The sequence below is a fragment of the Falco biarmicus genome, chromosome 5 (assembly GCF_023638135.1).
Source record: "Falco biarmicus isolate bFalBia1 chromosome 5, bFalBia1.pri, whole genome shotgun sequence".
Taxonomy (NCBI): domain Eukaryota; kingdom Metazoa; phylum Chordata; class Aves; order Falconiformes; family Falconidae; genus Falco; species Falco biarmicus.
The window spans coordinates 76,520,595-76,540,550 of NC_079292.1; the positions used below are offsets into that span (position 1 = coordinate 76,520,595).

Here is a 19,956-nt window from a genome sequence, read left to right on the forward strand (position 1 = left end):
TTGTTTCCAACCAATTAAAAAAAAAAAAAAAGGCAAGCCACTCATCCACTCTGGCCTTTATCTTCCAACTCCATGACTCCAGGCACAACCCTTTAGGAGTACCTACACTGTCGCCTTCTTGTCCCTCAACTACTTGCTGAGCAAGCAGTAGCACAGTGCTCTAGCAATTTCCACCCACCCCCATGCTGACTGGTAAACCAGCTCACCAAACAGGACAGATTATTACTGAGCTCACATTAACATTTTCTTGAGCAGATACATCAGCTGAGGTTTCTCCCATCCAGCTGGCAATTCTCATGAAACTAGTAAGACATGTCTACCTTTATCTCTGTTATTCTGTAACATTTGTCTGAAACTGACGAATTAATTCCAAAATTATGGAAGCAGGAAGTTAGAGAAGGCAAAAGTGTTAAGCCTCATTTTCCTCAGAAGACAGGTCTTCACTGAATAGAAGCCACCTCTGGATCACGCTTTTGGCCAACACAAATGAAACCTCCTTTCATATTTCTCAGGATATTTTCTTCCTGTATCAAAGAACTTTGTAATTTCCATCAAAAATCAATCTCAATATTTTACTCATCAAGCCCAAAGGTCTTTAAGCAAGTTTTTACCGGTGTTACCACAGGCACATAAACCACCAAATACCACGCAGCACAGAACCCTTGTTGCCTTTTGTCATAAAAAGTCCCAGCACGCATTAGCTAAGAGAACTTATATAGGCTAAAAGTAAACCACAAAGTCCAACTGAAAAAAGTAACTATATACTGAAAAGTACAAACTATAACAGCTACAGAAATGGTGCAAACAAGCAAGGCTCAAGTTTCTTGACTTAGTGATTTTTAAGCAATTCTTGTAAATTAGGATAATGGATCTTAGACACAGGGAAACTGATCAATAAATAAAAGAGACTTTTTTTTAAGCTTCCTCTTAGGGAGCATTCTAGCAATCCTATATGCTAAAGACCTTGGATTTCTTCTCTGCTGCTAGTGCCCTACACTGTGAAAAGAACTGCTATAAATATCCTGAAGGTTTAACACATGAGGATCTTAGAAAATATTAACTAATAATGAGCAAGCAGACCTTCAGATACTGCACACAAAAACATCTGAATAGAATATGCTGCCTCTGCTCTCAAGAAGTTGGTTTTAATGCTACCTTGAAAGCAACTTACAAAAATCTGCTTCATTCATCTTTAAACACTTGATATATTTTTTTTACTCCCTTTTTCCTCATGTGTCAGGAGAGAGATATCAGCACAACACACAACTTGCAAAAATCTGTGCAATAAATGCAGTCTTTTAAGATGATAAATAATCCAGTGAGTGCCAAAGCTTCTGTTAAGGTGTTTTCCAACAGGAAGAGGGGAAAAACCATTTGAAGAAACCCTGTAGTTTATCGTCCCCAGCCCTCAGTAACAGATTCTTTGATGAACTCATAATGTGAAACAGGTTAGGGTTGTTGGTTGAAAGATACATTTTAACTTTCTGAAACCCCTTGGAAGATGATGTTTATTTTGGTTAGATATTTCACTACCATTCAAAAAGAGCATTTAAAAAAAATAAATTACTGTCTCCGTGCTGCTTACTGAATCCTATGATGAGAAAGACTAGATATTCCAACACACAGAATGCCTGCAGACAAAACACTATTTCAAATACTTGAAACTTAAGGCAATACCACACAGCCTTGTCCTTCAGACGTAACCAACGCTTCCCAATATGTACAAACCAGATAACAAACAGGAGACGTGACTCCCCGTTTCTTACTTCCAGAACTTCAGTTTTCAGAACAGAAGGAACTGACAGAAGCTCTCAGTGACATGACATAATGCTTCTCTCTTCCGATTCTGTTATGTACTATAGCTGCTTTAAGGCAAGGCAGTCACTAGTACCGTGGCTCTAGGTGACAAGCTGGTCCACAACAGAGAAGTCTGAGAATCGTGGAATGACAGAATCATTCAAGCAGGGTCACCCCAGGTTACTCAGGGCTTTATACAGTCAGGTCTTGAAAACCTCCAGGGACAGAGACTGCACAACCTCTCTGTGCAACCTATTTCAGTGTTCAACTGTCCTCAAGATGAGACACAGAAGAAAATAAATTAATCTGTATTTAGAAAAGCAAATGGTGTCTCCAGCTATTAATATTATCCTTGTGTTGTCTCCAAGGGCTCTACAGAAGCAAGCTCAAAGACAGTCTACTAGCCTCTAGAAGAAAAAGGCACCTGGTCACATTACCTTTTAAACTTATTTTTGGAATGACAGGACTTGTCACTATGGATCTGACTCAGCAGAATTCCAAGTTTCATGACTAGGGAGTGAAATACTTACGTATAAGGACACCACTCAGCTTGGATTAGCTGCTCATACAAACCTTCATCTATAGCATTTTTTTCTTATTACTCACTGAAGTCCCAGGTTTTCTTCTACACAATAGGAAGGAAACAGGACTTCACTGTACGGAAACAAACGTATCCTATGCTTTAAGTGACAGCTATTGTTGTTTGATACTAAGCGTAGCTACCATTAACATGCTGTATCTCATATTCCTTGGTTAAATAAAGCTATTTAGACTGCGTCCTTTTCTATTCTGTCCAAAGAACACACTCTATAAGAGTTCCAGTTTCTTCAGGATTGCAATTTGTTCACTGTTTACATAGAGAGAAAGTAAGTCACATAACTCCTTTAGCAATATTGTAAAATCATGTACCAAAACTTTAAGAATCACAGTTATCAACAGTGGAAAATCCACAAATTAATAGGACAAGTAACTACAGGAAAAAAAAGTTACTTAGGCTTACACACGCAAGTGACACCAAGGAATTCTAGCCCCTGGGTGCAGGGAACAAATGCATCAAACCAGGATTAGTCACTACTGCTCAGTGCTGTGAACTCTAATTGCAATCAGTAGACAAGAGTGCATGTTATTAAGAGAAGTCAGGCCTTAAGACTTCAAAAGGTAGAGCCTCAGATCAATGACTTTGGCCTAATTCTCATTCTGCATTTTATAAAATATGGTGTATAGCACCCTTTTTCACAGAGATTTAAGAAAAATCTCTTATTGCTGTAATTGTTTTCTTGGCAGAGCCTCAAACACCAGACAGAAGTCCATAAAAGGAAGCTGAATCACTGCTTCCTGGGGAATTCTGCCTGTATGTTAAAGTTAGAAGAGCCACACACCAAATGATTTTTTGAAAGAAGTTGACAGCAATCCATTTGGTGAACCCTGTATCCTGTGCACTGAAGGAACTAATCTAGGAAATGCATGCTGTTACAAACTGTGTAAGCTTATTTCCTACTATGCATGCTCCTCAGACTGGGAGCAATATTTTATTCTTATATTTTCTAGTTTGAACACCAGAGTACTTTGCCACCTAGACATTTTTCAGTTAGCAAATAACATAAAATGACATTAAATAGTAAGAAGCTACTAGTTTGTACTAATCATCCATAACCATAAGTAAGAGTGACAAGAGATTCCTTACACTTCTGTGGCCCGCAGACAGTGGGAAAAGGAGCAAGAAGCAGTCAGAAGCTGATAGGAATCAGGCAGGAGAGTGGACATACGAGCCACCAGGGCAAGAGGCACACTGGAGGGAGCACGGAGCTGCCTGGCTTCAGCCCAACTGGAGGACAAAAGAGAGAAGGGGCTTCTGCAGGTGTGCCATTGCTTCTGGGTGTTGCCAGAAGCTCCCCATGCTCCAAGTCAGCAATCAGAAGCTGGTGTTAAATGCCAATTAAGTAAACGCCGAGTCAAGGCTGCTTGGCTCCCAACAATTTCTTCACTACTGGATTATACTCACTCATACCTATGTTTGTTAAACCCTGTACGTGTAACATGCAACAGAAACCCACTGAAAGCATCATTAATTCACTGCGTAAATATGAAAGCAATGAACACACATTCAAAGCCATAGTTCTAGCACACATCAGATCACTGAAGCAGTTAAGGTGTCCTTGATACTTACTACATGTGAAAAACCCCACACAACTACAGTGAGAAGACAGTATCTCCAATGTAACTGTCCAGGCACATCAACACTGTGCGACTGAAATTTTACAGAGTATAAATTTTGCAATGCATAATAAGGAATAAGGACAGTATTTTAGTCATTACACTTTATTAAGCACAGTTTGAATATTTTATTAAATAAATGAAATTTAAAATTACTGATTAAGCTTGCTCTTCTTTGAATAGGACACAGCACAGAAATGCACCCCTGAAATGTGAGACGATGACCCAAACGTTGTCAAACAGGCTCTCAGCCTACACGTTATGCTTCATGTATGTACAAGTATTATCTGACTCTCACACTCTGGAGAAGATAGGCCCAAGTTATAAGCCACTGTTTCTGTCTCATTTTATATTCAAAGACAATATGTCTGAACCCTTCAAGCCTCTTGGGGAATTGTGTCTTGGAATTCCATGCCTTTACTGCAGGCATGAGCAGTTAAGAGCAGAGCGATGTAGTTGTCAGATAACTAGCTCTCGTCTCGTACCCTTCCTCATCTTAACATGCTATTAGACACACTGGTTTTTTGCAGACTCAAGACCTGGCTGTCCTTATGAGCTCCTACATGCTGCCAGCATAACCTCCCCTCTGCATTTTTTCAACTAACCAGGAGATACCTTAAATAGCAAAATACTGACATTGAAGAAAACCAATTTGTCATTCTCTGCCTGACAAGCCACTCTGTGTATTATTTCGATTGTGCATTTTTTTTGTTGTTTTAACGAGTAAAGTTATTAAATCACCTTCAGAGGCTTTGCAGAGGTTTCTGATTTTAAGCTAAATTAACACTGACCACAAGAAATTATTAACACTGCAAACTACAAACTTTAAATGGCAGAGCTATGCCAGCTGTGTATCAACCTCGTGTCCATAGCTATGTGTGGAGCTTTAAAATATTTGGATATACTTAAAACAAACCTTAATATACTCAGATTACTTTTTGCTTAGCTGGAGTTATGAGGGATAATGTAGTAACCAGAACAAACCATGCAAGGGAAAGAAAATATCCAATTCTGCAGAAAGGGCACTTGAAATTGCAACACTTTGCTCAAAGCTGGATAGCACTGTTAAAATGCTCCTCCTGTATGCCAATCAAATATATGACCTAGAGCATGCCAACACTGGAAGTTTTTACTTTGAACCCCTAATATCAATCTGCATGAAAATTGCCTCATCACTAAGTTTTAGTTTTATTTTTGAAAATATTCAAAGCTGTTAAAAGATTTCATTGCTTAACATGCTTCTGTTGTATTTGATCAAGAAAGTTGTTGTTTTTTTAAATTACCACCACTGCACAACGTTAAGTGGTTAAATATCAGAACATGAAAGTGTTCTGATACAATTTTTTCTGTGCCTTGAAAGTCAAAGGAGAAATCAATTACAGAGAAGTTTCAGCAATTATGATTCATACCAAGAAAAATGCAAATGGCTACCTTCAGCTTTATTCAGGCAGACTTGTGAAGATTAAGTTCAGAGCCCTTAAAATTATTTCAGTGACAAAAAAAAAAAAGTGTCCACTGTTTTCTATTTTTCATTAAAACCAGTTTTCAACTACAGCAGCCCACCACTGAGCAAATCCTACAGCCTTGCAAATTCAGTTCCACCAAGCGGCAAGGTACTGCAGAAGAGATTTCAAACTACAGACTCAAGAGTATGAGCATTCAATAATAATATAGACTTAACTTTCCCTAAGCCAAAATTTTACCATGCCAGAATTTCTGAAATACAGTTTGGGGATTGGTTTTCCTCCTGCATCCCATCTTCTCTGTAACAACCAATGAACTTCAGGTTATGGAGTGTTAAGCATCATAGTAGTTACAGGAAAATGCCTGTAGAGATTACATGGAGTGCTAAGCAGAGGCAAGGAGTCATTTTTTGCCTTTCCAACCTGGTATTGAAGCTGTGCTTGCTGCTAAAGAATACCTCCATGAATTTAAATGTCATTAAAAGGAAAGTATGTTACTCCTGGAAGTGTTTCAACAACAACACATTTTCATAAGTATTCTTAACTAAAAATTGTGCGTTTTCTTTTACTTTTTTGGATGACAGAGCTCTTCATTTCAGACACAAGATACTGTCTGAATACAGTGATACTTCCTGTGTTCTTAAGTAGGGAATACATCTCTTAAATTACTTAATACAGTGCAAGGTACTTCCTCCTACATCACTTTGCTAAGCCTACGCAAAAGGCCAAAACAGGGCCTTCAACACAGATTAAGACAGAAAAGAGGTGTATTAAGCAGTTTCCTAATACAAAAGCACTGTTAAATTTCATTACAAGTTTTAAATGATGGAAAGGTTAAATATAGTAAGTGTCATCCATGGTATTCTATACTCTTTAAAAATAGAGCCTGTGATGTTTTTAAATACCATCCTGTATTAAAAAAGGAAATCTAAACAAGGAATTAAATGATTGCATGCATACAGTTGCCACAAACTGTCAAAAGTATCAGAGTACATAATACAAAATAAACAAAGGTTCTGTGAATTGTATCATATTCCCAGTCCTTCCAAAAATTCAGATATCCATTTCAGATAAAACTTTGATGAACTTGCCTAATGAAGAGATAATGCTTACGTGTTTCTTCTCACACAAAGCAACTCCAGTTTCAACAATTTTTTTAAAACTCAACAGTATTAGTATTTACATCCAGAAACGAAAGAGACCAAAAGACCACTGTAGTTAAGAATTCAAAACCATGTATACTAAAAAGCTACTGAAATGTACATTTTAAAAGTACATTTGAAGTTCTCAAACAATAGATAAAACCATTTAAAAAGTATTTTTCTCTTGTAGAGGTCAGCTTTAATTTTGTGTTAAGAAAACCAAACACCAATGCCAAGCTCTGAAATGCATTTAAATTAACCTGCAAGACAACCATTAGGTGTTCTGAGCAAATTTTAGAGCATCTAGCAGCCAAAAAGCTTAATTTTCTTCTGTAATTTCCCTCAACAGTGTATGTGATGCATATATGGCATAAAAGGAACTGTGTAATTGATATTTATTAACGGACATTATAATTTGTTTAATAAAGAATCTGATTTAACTCTTATTTAGCACTTGGATTTTAGGCTAAAGTATTTAACATAGGCTTCTAAACTCGCACATTACCGCTAAAATTAAAAAAAAAAAAATAATCTTAAGATTAGGAGAAATCTGAACTCATTGCAAAAATTAGCTGGATACAAAAGCTCAGCTATTTCATTCCATCCAACTGGAGGGAAAAAACCCTCAACTGTTTGTACACTATATTCTAAAAATTAGTATCTTCAATTTAGATTAGTTTGATACACTATCCAGAGTTGTATCTCATTTCCTGGACCAACAGCACTTCTTGGCAAATTAATTCTCCCTATTGAAATCATTATTAGCAACATTTCCTTTAGGATTCTTCTGTAGAAGAAAATGGCAAAATTAGTAACACATCTGAAGCTGAAATCAAGGTGACCTTGACACAAGAAAAAAAAAAAAAAAAAGTAGTTGCTAAATCACACGAAAAGTCCCAAATCATACACATTCTTTCTTTACTTCTAGACATTGTAGAATATGTATCATAGTACTAATATCTGTACAATAGTGAAACAATGACTTTGGATATTGTATGGATATTAATCTGTAACCACTGAAGGGAGAAAACTGTTTCCCAAGTTCTCTTCTCCAGATTTTCAGACAATTTCTGTATCGACTGCTCTTAGAAACAGAAAAGAAGTCTTTGTAAAATAATTTTAAAGTACTGTAATTAGGCTAAAAGACAATTTTTAAAAAAGGATATCAAGATTATAAGAAGTAAGATGAAGATTGTATTAAGTTGTTTTGCACACAGACTAACTCATCTTGGCTTTAATCACAAACTTAGGAGGTGTGCTGTCCTGTTGAGTACTGAGTACTACCTGCAGAACCTTCAGGTAACAAGGGAAAACACAGGACAAAGTACACTTGGTAGTACCCTTCACTGACATTAGGTACAGAATGTAACCATAAAACATTAAAACAAGTAAAACATCCTCCTGTTTCTGTTGAGATGCACAAAAGAGAAGAAACATAAAGAGAACAATTTCACACTAGACTTTTTGGTCACAAATCACCTGTGTTGCAGGTTTAAAGTCTGAAACACTACTATAGAAGAAATTTCCCATTCTAAGGACATACTTCTTGAATTTTAGACCCAGAAAAGGACTGTAAGGTACCGAGAGCCCTAAGACCTAGGTACTATGCTATCTAGCTTAATATTAAGTGGTTGTCCTCCAAATAAAGAAAAAAAATTAAAAGATTCTTTAAGAGCCTCAGGTCTTTCTGGTCACGGAAAAATCCGCATTAACATTATCTTCACTGAAGAAAAAAAGCATATCAGAATTGGCTTAGAGTAAATTTTGCCAGAAAACCTGAAGAACTCAAGACCATTTAGCAATTAAAATAACTTGAAAGATCAAAGAGTGTGTGTATATATATTTTTTTTATCTTATTTTTTACATCAGAGGTTTCCATTATTTAGGTTTGAGTGATTAAAATGTTAAAGTGCACGAAAAAATTCAATTTAATTAGAAGCATTTGCCCTTTTCTAACGTTCACTTCTGCAGTGCCTGTGACATCACCCACTAATTTACATGTCCTGTCAAAGTCTCCTAAAATGAAATTAACCTTAATATTTTGGCATCCTGCACAAATAAATAAAATTGAAATAAATATGCCTTTAAGTTTGTTTCAAAGGAGCAAGAAGGGAGAACAGGACCACATGCCTTCAACTTGCTAATTCCAATCAGTAAGCATTTAGTTAGCAAGAAAGCTTTAAAGTGCCCACATACTTTAAAAACAAATAAATAACCCCTGAGTCAGTGGAATGAGATGGCTAGTAATACCTAAAGCATACACACTTAATATTTAGTTCAAGTAGAATTTTACAATGATGCAAAAAGAAGGATAGTGCAGAGGAATACTATTGATGTATTCTCCACCCAAGAAAACATGAAACAGCATTTACATCTACACTGCCAAAGTAGCTGCAGAGAAAAGTGGCATGTATAGAATTTCTAAAATGGCATATAATTAAGAAGAAAAACAGAATATTGCAAGAAGCACTGCCTCAGACATTAAAACTTTCAGAAGGTAAAAGGTGCCATGATACTTACCTGACCACACAAATACCACAAAACATGAACACTGCTGCACATGAAGACAGAAAACCCCACAGAAATACACAAATAAGAAGTAATACAATAACCATTCTGGAAAAGAGATATGTTTTAGAAAGCAGACTATTTCAGTCCAGAACCATCATTTCAAACATGATGAAACACACTCTTACATTCAAACAAACATTGCAAAATACCACATTCACTTGGCCAAAAATACTTCCACATCAGCTACGACACAGCATAGTAAATTTCTGGTAGGAAAAAAAGCAGTTTGGCAAGTCATTTGATCTACTGTTTGCAAAATACATACCTTAAAACACATGCCTTAATTCACTTGCATTTTTTCCAAATACGAAGTTCAGCAACAGAACTGCACGGAGAGCGGCAGTACCTGCACAGCTCTGCCTGACCACCATTTCCACAAACAGAATTCTCTCATCAGAGCGTACGTCATCATTTCCTGTGAGCTGATGAAAACCTTGCAGCTCAAGCTAAGGTCATTTTTCCACACACACACACTGCAGCACCCAAACCAACACAGGGTTTTTCAGTCACACACATTTCTAATGGTTCTGTATAGCTACATATATATATAAAGTTCAATATCCAAGTATACTATAATCTTTACAAAAGACCACAGGTAGCCTATACTAAAGGAAGGTATTTTTACTCATACACTGGCTTTGGTGGAGAACAGTGTTTTTAAATACCTCAGTGAAACACACAGGCACATTTTGCAGTTGCATCGCTTAGGAAACAGCTGTGTTATTTTGGTGTTTCACAGTCAAAAGTTGTATTTTTCCATCTCAGGAAATACGGGACTGTAATATTAATTAATGAAATATCGATGTGCATTGAACAGCAGCATATCTAAACCCTTAAATCAAGATGAAATAAGCTAGTCTTGAACCCGAAGGTTACATTAAAGAGTTACTGTTCTTTACTTCAGGAAAGAACCAATTCAGAGACCTTATTTGAACTAAATCTAGCCCTGAGACTGTCTCTAACAGTTATACGTTTCCAGAGACTAAACATGTGCATTAACAACATGTCAGCATACTCTGCCTTCTATTCTTCTGAGGGAGATACAGATGATTATGCTTGGCAGAAACTAGCAAGACTGATTGGGGCAGGGGAAGCTAGTTGCATGGGTGGAATCAGCTGAACCTGTGCACTCAAGTATTAGTTAATTCTTCTGTCTCTTTTTTGAGATGTAAATAAAACCAAGGAAAAAGGTGAAAAGATTGTTTTCTCGCCACGGAGGATGTAAGAGAAACAAACAAAAATAGGCCTTCCCATACAGTGCCTCATAAGGACATTACTGAAGATGACCTAGACCTAGTAAAATAAATGAAGTTTCTCAGACCATAACGTGCTCATATTATACTTAATTGAAAACAGTACAGAGGCATCACGTTTCCACACAGAACTCCTTAGGGCTGAATGGATTATTTTCTATTAGACAAAACCACCAGCTCCCTAGGATACTTAACACACATACAGTAACAGAAGTATCCTGTAACATAGAAATGTTTTGCTAGTATAGCTTTTGTTCAAGGGACCAGCATAAGCTAGTACAGAACTGTACCCCAGGATCCTTACTAAAGCAGAAATTAAATAACCACCCCATAACTGTTGGTTATGAACCAGCTCTAAACAGTAGTTTCAATTATTACTAATTCCTTCTGCAGCCATTATCCCATCATAGCACTGCTGAAAAAAACCAGGTCAAATTATCATGCAACATTCCTCAATTCTCAAAATACATTCAATGGTAGTTTAGTATTTGGAGAAAACACTATCAATGTAAAAATTGCTAATGAAGATAGCCTTACAATTTAAAAGCAACATTTGCAGCTGTGATCACTGCCAGATGAACTTTATACATCACTTCAGCAGTGTAATTTCTGGAACCGATACAGAATTTACAGACCTCTGGAGAATGCAGTTCGTAAACGTAGAAGTCAAACAACAGGCACACTTAGCTTTGACTATCCTTCTTTCCAGCAAGTTAAATAACCAATTATTCTTTTAGAAACAATACAAGATCTGTTCAAGTGTTTCAAAATCAATGCTATACTGTAACAGTACAAAAGACCATGTGACAGTATTTCATATTTCAGATTAAGTAAGATTAATTCAGATTTTAAAGCAAACTGAATACAGCTTCTAAAGAACAGTTAGGAGCATTTGAGTTGTTCACTTGTGTTAAGGTGAAGGAGAAGGTTGCTCAATACTTAGTTTCACTAACATGGCCACTGAAAAAAAAACACGCTTGAATTCTGTTTAAGCAGATTTTCAGCTCGGTGAATCCAAGGTAAACTTTAGCCAGGACTCCTCATGTTTCTAGGCAATTTAATTTTCTGGTCCTGGAACAGTAATTACTGCAACAAGGACAGAAGACCTTTACTTACCACTTAGTAATCTATACAACATGGGCTGCTGACCTAGTAGAATTAAATATTCCCTAAAACACTTCACTTTTTTTAAAATAAATATAACAAACCGGTTCCTTATCATGTACTAAACTCACTGGTCTAAGCCACCCGGAAGTATCACTCAAGTATTAAGGTCACAGATCTCATTTTATGGTCTTCCTTGTACACATAATTTGACAAGCTAAACTAGAAGTTCATTTTGTCTGCCTGTGTGATGCCGTGGGGTTTTTTTGGGGGTTGTTTTTTTGGTTTTTTTTTTTTTTTTTTTTAATCACTCCCAGTACATTTAAACCTACTTGAACCCTAACGCTATTGAAAGCCTAAAGTTTTCAGTGTGCAAAAAAACATGGTGCTGCTTTAACACAGGCATATGAGATCAAGGTTAGGCAAAAAAGGTGGAAGTTTTTCTTTGGTTCTCAAGGTTTCATTAATCTTATTAAGCGTTTAGGAAAAAAACAACCCCACAGAATAGCCAGTCTCCCTTATGATTTTCAGAGATCTAGATACTTTTATATAGCTCTCAAACACAAAAATCACTCATATATAGAATCCCTAAATGCAGCAATGTGAAACGAATGCTTAATTTGGTCAACTAATCTCAGAAAGACTAGTCTTTTCTACCCTTCTCCGGCTTTTCAGGAAAAGGAAAGGTTTTTATGCCATTTTCAATTAATGCTTGACTGAAGGACAAGTAGGTCAGCCATCAACTCCACAATCTAAATTGGACTGAAGTTCAAGGAAATTGGGACAAGAGGCCCCATTAGCTATCCATTCTTGCACTTGCAATTACCACTGTGTTTTCATTCAATAAGTCCGTGCCATCACTGACCACAGAGCATTTAAACAGCAGCCTTTAGCCAGCATCTCAGCAACAATTAAAAGACAGAAAGAAGAGAGGTAAAGAACACAAAGTTCAATTTAGCACTCAATCAGAAAAACACTAGTGTTAAAAATTCAAGATTGCAAGACCACTTTTTAAAATATATATGGTCCAGATTCAAAGTTGATCAGCGTTGAATCAGTGTCTTAGTAAAAGCACATAATATACAACTTCCTTTTTTCATCATACATGCTGCTTAATAACTTCAGCATTTGAAATGGTTCCAGTGATTCTCAAGACCAGAATCAATTGCTACTAAAGGTAGAATTATATGCCTTTTTTGGTTTATGAACTAAACCTAAATTTGCATGTCAGGAACCTCTACACTCACAAACTAGGGGTATGACAGTGATAACAGCTGAGAAAAGCAGGCACAAATAGCTTCAGAATGAAGCGATCAAATTTCTTAAGCTATTTAGTCTACTGCAAATCATTCTACACATTGTAATCAAACTGAAAAACTGCGTAACATTAGACTCCAGAAAGTCTGGAGTCATTACATTCAAATGCAACATCCCATTTTAAATTAAAATAGAAATCAATTGGTATTTTTGCATGATGCATAGTAACATGAAGTAATGAGAACAGAAAATGTTAGTATCATGGAATAAAATCATTCTGGAATTAAAATATCAAACTTGCACACACTCAAAAGGAATAGCTTAAGCCAGATTTCTAAAATGTGCTTTGGGCATAAAATCTATGCACACACACATGTATGAAAACAGCCAGGAATGGAAGATAACTCTCCTCAGCACTACAGAGTTTTTGTGCCATTAGCCTAAAGCGGTATTTAGCACATTGGGAATTTTCAGCAGTCATAAAAGGTGCTACCCAGGGTCCACCTTCAATTCAAGATTTTACTGACTAGCTAGCGATCTTGTGCTTATGAATTCTGCTTGAATGTCTAATAGATTGCACACCATATTTGTCTTTCAAGATTTGAACGCACTGTATTCGAGCTGACAACTAGGATGGTATCACCATGCTTACTTCCAAGCATAAGGAAGGGGCGGGGGACAGTGACATACAGACAGAACTGCACCATGACATTATAAATGCAGGGCTCTGTGTCATTGGTCACACTGATGTCTCAGACAATGTTCTAGAATAGTTTGGGGTTACTGAAATGAGTCACCTATCTACATATGACTACAGTGACAAAGCCACATCCCCATATGGCTCATCAGTTAAGAGCCTGAGCAGCAAAGGAATCAAAAAAAGAAAGACTGAATGGTTCAACAGCTGAAACAGCTGTTAGTTGAAAGCCTCAATTATACAGAAATGCCTTAAAGGTGTCACTGAAAGTAAGAATTCTATTTGACCAAGGACTACCCAGGAACAAGAAAATCAAGCCATGTGCTTACTCAATGAATAACAAATTTCACATTTAACTACTTTTACCATATGGTAGTGGGAAGACTAAAAGTACTATATAAGATTTTAAAATACTGCAGAAAAAAGCTTAGACAAATAAAGTCAACAAAGAAAACATGAAAAAAATGTATATACAAAGTATATTATTTACAAAAATTACGAGTAACAATGATCTTTTTCATAATCATACTCAGTGTCACAGGTCAAGTTAATAACATTTCAGCTGAGAACACCTGTGAAACTTCAGTACAGGCATTTTCATCTTCTGGTTCTGAAGGCTTAAAACCTTAATGTAATCAACTGATATAGACAGCATTAGAAAAGGTAAGCCTGCATCTAAAAAAATCTCCCAAAACTTCTTCCTTTCTTGTTTCTGCACACCATTCTTCAGTTTTCATGACTTCAGAATACAAGGGCTTTACTGGAGGGGCAGGCATTCTCCTTTTAGTACCTAGCATAAATCAGAGGCAAACTGTGATCTGCCCAAAAACATACCAAATCCAGGAGGCTTTAGATTGACAAAAGCCCAACCAGACCCACAAAGCTCATGTCAGCTCCAGTAATAAACAGGACACATGGTGACTCCTCAGTCATTCATTGTAAGCTTTCTTGGGAAGGCCAGAAGTTTCTCTAACCTACTAAGAGAACCCCTCTAGTAACTACAGCTACGACCTAGGTAACTTTTCATTGTTTTTAATAGAGGCAGCTCAATAGCTGAAGTGTCGGTAACCTTCACACAACCAAGTCAGGTCTCTGACCACTGTTGTTTTAGAGTGATCAAATGTCCTTACTCCAAAAGCTTAAGGGTACAAAGCACTCAAAAGAATAAATTTCAAATATGTTTTTTAAAATATACTGTGGCAGATATGCATTTTGATTTGCTAAGGTTATTTCAGAAGGTTCAAATAATTGTTTCAGACATATGCATACATAAAAAAGAAACAACACAAACCCAAACGAAACAAACAAAAAACCAAAACAACAACAACAACAAAAAAACCCAACAACCCAACACTAAAATCACAAGAGTGATCCTGTGTCTAGCTGGAAGGTTTTTCTTGCTATTGAATATTACTGACTGCTGGTACAACCACCCGAATGGTACACACACACACATATACTCCCGTACCAAAGTTTCCCTCTATCCTTTTGTAACATGGAGGCTATCCTCACAGCAGAAATAGGAATACTGATATCTCTGTTTAACCTGAAATTCAGTTTATACTGAAAGAACCCATACAACGCTCCATACCTGAAAAATAATAGGTGCTTCACTGCGGCAAAATATCTGTGTATTTGATGCATCAGAGCCACCCAAAAAAAAAAGAAAAACAGGCATTGTACTTAAAATATAATTGTATTTTACCACGTCTAAAAATAGTATTAGTAAAGAATGTGGTATATCAAGTATTCAAGAGCTTAATAAGTTTAAGCTGATTCCTCAGTGTGCATTTATTCTGTCCCTTGCAATTTATGAAACTGAAAATGAAATTATGTTCAACTAACACCTTCAAACCAATGGCTTACCTTTTCCCCTCATAACTGCTGCAAGGAAATTGAATATTCAGTATGTTTCATAGGAAGAGAAACAGTTTCATTACCTCGTTTACATTTGCCACACTATCTTAAAAAGCCTGTAGCCATAATTCCAACCCAAACAAAGGAAACAAAGGCAGCTAATGTTTACTGATGCCTTCAGGGACTGGTAACACTTCAGCATTGGAAATCAGATAATCAATGAGCTAGTCAACTGTTCGTTAGACACAGGACAGTTTGTTTTCAACAGGAAAGAAATCCCTTTCCTTTCAGCTTCCCAGAAAATAAAGGTAAGATCTATTCACATTTTTGATGCTGTATTTTAATGGAAGTCAATGCAATAATTTTTTAGATTGGCAAAAGATGAGGATTATAGTGAGGGTCACAGGGATCCTGAAAACAAGATCAAGTCCTTGGAGCTGATGAGGCTGGACTACCCCATGTCAAGTAGGTCTTCAAAGCCACACTTTGGTACAGTGATCAGGCCCCATAAGAAATACTTCCGCCAAGTATCTGTTGATTTATAATAGTCACAAAATCACAGAACAGGACAGGTTAGAAGGGAACTCACAAGATCAGCTAGTCTAACCTTTCGTGGGAACGGCAGCCTGGATGAGATTATCTAGCATCCTGTCCAGTCACATCTTGAACATCTCCAGTGAGGGAGACTCTACAATCTGTATCTATCAATTCACAAGACATTTTCAATCATTCAACTCCCAAAGGGCAAGAACACGAACACCAGAGCACCATTCTCACAGCCAGTTACATTTCATTTGCTTGTTTACCTCCTGCACACACAGACACAATTGTAGTACATTTTTATTTTTTTCTTATGCTGAAGTAGAAGGCAACACAGTTGAATCTTGCCACCAAAGCCCTTAACTAATCCTATGAACTACAAATTCTAATATCTGAAGAAAAGTCTAACGGTAACATAATATTTTTCTGGTACAACACAAAATTTAAGCTATACCTATTTCATGTAATGATATAGGTTTCCATTATAGTCCATCTTGCATAACGTAAATCACAAATACACAAGTAATAATAGCTTGAAAGAATGCTCATTTGGTACACGCATACTCAACAACATAGTCTTTGTCCTGGGCTTGTTACATCCCAGTATAACAATCCAATTCTTATGATATGAATATACTTTTATTGTAACATCCCCTGGCACTAGGCTTGTTCTCTTTATTACTGCCTCCCTCAGTATTTGCATTGTCATCTCATATTACCCTCACACAATTATTAAATATTCAATTATCCAAGCTTGTGCTTAATGCTGCTTTGAGAGCACAGGCAGTCCAACATTACAATTCTTCACACAAATCACAAGAATGTGCAGAGTCAGTAATGATCAATGCCCAACTACATTCCCCAAAAAAGATAAAATTCTAAATCCAAAATATTTGTCTTACATTTCTACCACCAGCATCTAAAACTCCTTTGAAAGGAAGGCAACTATTCTTTCAGAAATGTTTGTGTGTTTATTTTTATACAAACTGAAGAATTCAAGTGACAATAAACCAGTCTAAGTCTAGTCAATATTTGTTAGACTATAGTATCCACCTATAGTTCAGCTTAGAGAGCTTTTTGCAAAGGAAGCTACAGTAATTGACACAAAAATCTTCTGTTGGCCTTCACTCTGAGGCTCTGAATAACAAACCCTGGAAACATATATATATATAACAAGTAACTGGAACAATTTAGAATTGCAATGTAAGAAGTGTTATGTGATACCAGAAGAGTCCTAAGGGTTTTTCTAAGTTCTCCCTGGTTGCTTATATGAGAATACATGAACTATATCCCTACAGCACTCATCAAATAAAGAAGTTTCTAAAGATAGCTTTTTCAACCTAAAATACTGCAGCATCAAAGAAGGCCATTCAAACATGTTTAGTGCTGACTCACAGCTTTGACTAAGTCCTAGCAAAATTAACATTGAAATTTGTTTTACTAACTCCACATGATTCCAATTGACAGACTTAAGTCAAAATGCAACACTGCTGTCCATTTTCTAGTGTCTGGGTAAGGTAAGACTCAGGAGAAGCTAGCACCAAAGTAAGTAGGATAGGGAGAAAGGTGGGAAAAAAGTCATAATAATGTCACTGACACAAACTAATCATAATGCAATGCTATAGAAAGGTTTCTTTTAGCTGTGTGAAAAACTTCTGGCTCAAGGTCAAAGATATGCAAGTACAAATCCAGCACTTTTGTCTGTAAGTTAAAGGCACTGGAAGCTTACCCAAATTCTGAAAATCTCTAAACTCATCTTTTACAGTCCTCTAGTTTGGGTTTTTCAACAGTAATATTCCAAGAATTTATTTAACAATTTCAGGATCTGGATGCAAGTTACCATCTGAATTCATTCAGCTTAGCACAGATGACCAGTAATTCTACAGCAAGTTTAAAATCCTAAACAAAATCAGAAGCAATCCAGCAACAAGTTTTTAAGTAGGTAACTTCCCACTTAAATACTGAAGCAAGTTTCAGTAGGCTAGCTTTAGACAAAACTTTAGGGTGTTCCATTTTCTTTTTATGCATTTGACATATGTATGCCAAATCTCTACTTGTACTTGTCTTTCATGCAAGATAATGATTTATTTTTTTTCTTAAAAGAGGAAAACATTCATAAAGAGAGTTAGCCAATAGGAAATGATTTTAAAATGTCTTTTTAAGCTTATGTAGTTAGATTTCCAGCATCCCTTTCAGTATGCACAGCTACATAAAGCAGTTAAGCACTTGAAAATGGGCAATGGCAAAACGCAGGGAAGATGTGACTTGCATTCCTTCCTCTTTTAGGGCAGATACTATAGCCAGACTGAGATTTTTCGCAGTACTCCAAATTTAAAACTTGCCCGCTGGCTCTGATGTAAATGCCTAGGTGCAATATGCTATTCTTTGTACATTCCAATAATTCTCATGAGCCAACACAGCTGCCTAACTAGAGAAAGTAGCTCAGATTTAATTCATTCTGGAAGACAGACCCATGCTCTGAAGAACAACGCAGAGATTCCTGGAGGACTGTAATTATTTTAAAACACACAGCCTCTTATTTATTATATAAATGAACAGGACAGGCAACAATTAACCCGCAACAGGTATGAGGTAGTGCTCCCTGTTTAGAAATTTTAGACTACTGGTAAGTAACAGCTATAGCTTTACTACTACTTGTATTTGAGGGGATGAGTCAACCACAACCTTATTCACACACATACCAAACCATCAGGAGCCCCACATAAGTGTCTAATACTAAAAAAAGAAACAACCCAAAAAAACCACCACACAACCAAGCCAACACAAAAATAACAAAACAAAAACTGGGAGAGCTATCACAACAGTGAAAGCCATTTAACAACAGCTCTAAGTTTTACTGACTTCTCCCCATTTGCAGGCTAAATGCTGCCTAAGTCAATTGCTGTTACATTGTGAAGTGTTTCAAAAGATCTTTATCAAGGCTTTTTTTCTGAAATGAGATTATAACTTTGCTCTCTTAACTGTTCACTGCAATAAAAATTGAAAGATTCATGTGATACATTTTTCCTTGACAAATTCAAAACACATTTTTAGAGAAGCATGTTTGTAAAATCTTCAGCTTTAAAAAGTCAATTTGCACAACTTTTCACAGTATTTTTCCTACCTAATAAACTGCATTCTAGTGAATATGCTAGCCAAATCAAATACTTTACAGAAGCCTGAAAATTAAAAATCTCATAGAAACTCTATAAACTTCAAGTTTTATTTTCACTATTAACGTTATTCACCACGCAGAAAAATAATCTCACTAGACATCAATCATACCAGGACAGCATTATTCATTCAAAAAGGGTAGTATTTTATCCATATGTATGAAAGTACATAAACACTGCAAATGCAAAAATACATAAAACTGCACAACCAACACTCCTTTAGATGTACCTGAAAACATCAAAACTTGTTCAACTCTTACATATTTCCCTGATATACAGTAAGATCTCTTGGAAACAGCATAAAAACTCAACGCGATTAGCATAAAACTAGTGATTTTGTTCAGCAATACATTGATAGGCATTACATGCTAAATTTAGAACAGTTTGTCCTTAAGTACATAAGTGTATCTGCAATACCTAATAACGCATAGAAGCAAAGGTGCCTCCTATGTATCTGCAAGAAAGGGGAGGAAGGAAAGAGGGCAGAAATATTAAAGATCTTCAATTGCAGTTTTAGTTTTTCCACAGGGCTACTAAAAAAACCCAGCTAACTGGATTTTTGGAGAAAGTGAGACTACATCACATTTTATTAGACCGATAAAAATCTAAAGCAAAGGAGCTATAGGTTGTCTTGCATAACCTAAAATAAATCCACAGTTCATGTATATTTGTTTTATCTATTTGCATGTATCAGTTACTGAACTGCTTGTTACTGACTTGACAACGATTAAAATTGCACAGCACAGATTTTATTCATGATGCTCAACCAACTCACAGGATTTACATTCTACAAGAAACTATGTAATAGCCTGATCTAAACCAAGTGCTAAAAATATAGTAATTAGATACAGGCTAGACCCACATATTGTTCTTTGATGCAGATATGCT

General features: G+C 36.3%; 1 protein-coding gene across 5 annotated transcripts in view; it reads right to left on the reverse strand.

Annotated features, from left to right (window-relative positions):
• Positions 1-19,956, reverse strand: part of PACSIN2 (protein kinase C and casein kinase substrate in neurons 2) — a 64,231-nt gene that overhangs the window by 34,115 nt on the left and 10,160 nt on the right. The window contains exon 1 of one of the 5 annotated variants that reach the window (XM_056340246.1): positions 9,453-9,564. The exons of the other annotated variants lie outside the window; for them this stretch is intronic. The gene's annotated coding sequence lies outside the window, so the exon portion shown is untranslated. Of the gene's footprint in view, positions 1-9,452; positions 9,565-19,956 lie in introns of those variants that run through there. 5 annotated transcript variants of the gene reach the window in all.